Source organism: Aphis gossypii, chromosome 1 (genome assembly GCF_020184175.1).
Source record: "Aphis gossypii isolate Hap1 chromosome 1, ASM2018417v2, whole genome shotgun sequence".
NCBI classification, from domain to species: domain Eukaryota; kingdom Metazoa; phylum Arthropoda; class Insecta; order Hemiptera; family Aphididae; genus Aphis; species Aphis gossypii.
The window spans coordinates 1,798,317-1,800,543 of NC_065530.1; positions in this window are offsets into that span (position 1 = coordinate 1,798,317).

Here is a 2,227-nt window from a genome sequence, read left to right on the forward strand (position 1 = left end):
TAAAATTAACTATTGTGCTTATAATAATAGTCTAACAATTATAGATTTTTAAATGTAGGACATACTAGGTGCATTAGGTATAATTATACGTAATTGCAATGCAATATAAATAAATAAATTTGTATTATTTTGTTCTATACCTATTTTTAAAAATTTTCTTCAATTAAAACTTTTTACAAACAGTATTTTTTTTTTTTTTTTTTGTCATAACTATTTGACTAGTTTTGTGTGCACGTCATTATCTACTAGTTTAATAATGTCTTTAGTTTAAAAAAAAATTACTTGAAAGTTGAAAGAATTTTGTATTTTCATATTACGATTCCTATTTTTCTTATAGCGTATATTATAATAATAATTTTGAGATTTTTACAAATCGATATACCTAGTTTTTTAGTGCGTTTAAAACTACATTTTTTCAAGGTTTTAAGGTTTTTTATGTATTAAATGCATAGCGCTTATGTTTAAAATAAATAATACATAGTATTTTTTAATACCATTTTATTATTATAACAATTTTTATAATAATGTTCGTACATAATGTAATATCCTATGTTATGATAGTTGTTTCCAAAATATTTCTAAATTATCGTTGAAATTCTGAAAATATAAAATATTAGCAATAATATTTCATATTTGTAACTGAATACTAATAATACTACGATATTTCATAATATCATATCGAAAACTAGATGAATATAGAACATATTTTAATAATATTTATATTGTTAAAATAATAAAATTATCTACTGTGCAATGGAATACTTCTGCAATGTTTTTACAATATTAATTTGTAACTTGTAATGTTACACTTGATGTTACATTTGTAGACTTGTAGTGTAATTGCAATGAGTTTGGAGCTGCTTATGTCTCAAAAAAGTAACTTCAATCGTAATATGAATACAATGCTTTACCCTAATATTCCATGCATATTACTGTATGTCTGTATATCATCCAAATTTGTCAAAATCGTGAACATTTTTTTTATTATAAATAATTTTGCAGTTAAAACGTATGACAAATAGTACAAATAGCTAAGAACTGAAAATTTAATACAAGATTTTCCATTAATTTGGCTTACAATAATTATAAAAGAAGTTGAGCTTTGGCCAATTAAAAAATAAATATCTAAAATTTAAATTTTTACTTGATACTCAAATCAAAAAATATTTTTTTATTTGTTATAATTTAAAAACGAATAACCATCATAGGTTAAATATAGTTTAAATTGTCATCATATGTTTTTACTATAACATTTCTTAAACGTATAGTAAAATTTTCAATATATTTTTAACTTTTTTGAGGTATTTAAAAACATTCGAATTTACGATATGTTTTCAAGATATATCATAGTGTTTTCTATGGAATTGAATTAAAAAGTGAAGCAAAAACCTACAATAATAGTTTATGAACATTATTTAAGTTACCTATAGAATGTTGATAAATTTCCTCAAAATTATGGACATTTACAATTTATTTTGTATAGTTAAATTAATATAATTTTTAACAAGCATACATTATGTAATCAATTTTAAAGTTTAATAAAAGGTTAGCTAGGTTAGGTTTAACACGCCATAGAACCATACACAGAGACTAACTCGATGATTTTTTTTTAAATTTAAATTGAATTATTGTTTTAATAAAATATTATCTTCTTATTTTCTCGATAAGTCGACTGGCGATTCGACTGAAGATGAAAACAATTGTCTATAAAATATAAAATCCTGCAAAGTGAAAATCAAAAATATCTACGTACCTAGGTACCTAATTTAGAAAATAATCATCGGTTACAATATTAAACATTTGCTATTAAATGACAATAGTCAATACACGTTTTAACGTACATAATTTTGGAAATTATTATAAGGCGCCAATTCTCAGTAATCCGCTCTTCAGCGCCATGGCGCCATTACACGATCTTCGGTCGTAGGCGCCACATAATTGCCTTTTATCAATGGCACCATAGCGGTAGTGCTGCTATCAATCGGCGTAGTCGGTGTAGGTTACTATCATAAACATAATAATAATATTATATTGTTATTATTATATGATTTTCTGGCGGGGAACCACGACCGACCACGGCTAGAATAAATGCCGGGTCCGTCGGGCGTCGTCGTCGGCGGCACCGCCGTTTGTTCCATGAAAAAGCGGCGTGATAACTGCGGTGAATCGAATACGGTTGATGATAAGACGGCAGCACGATCCGTTCTCGATTGTGTGTGTGTGTACT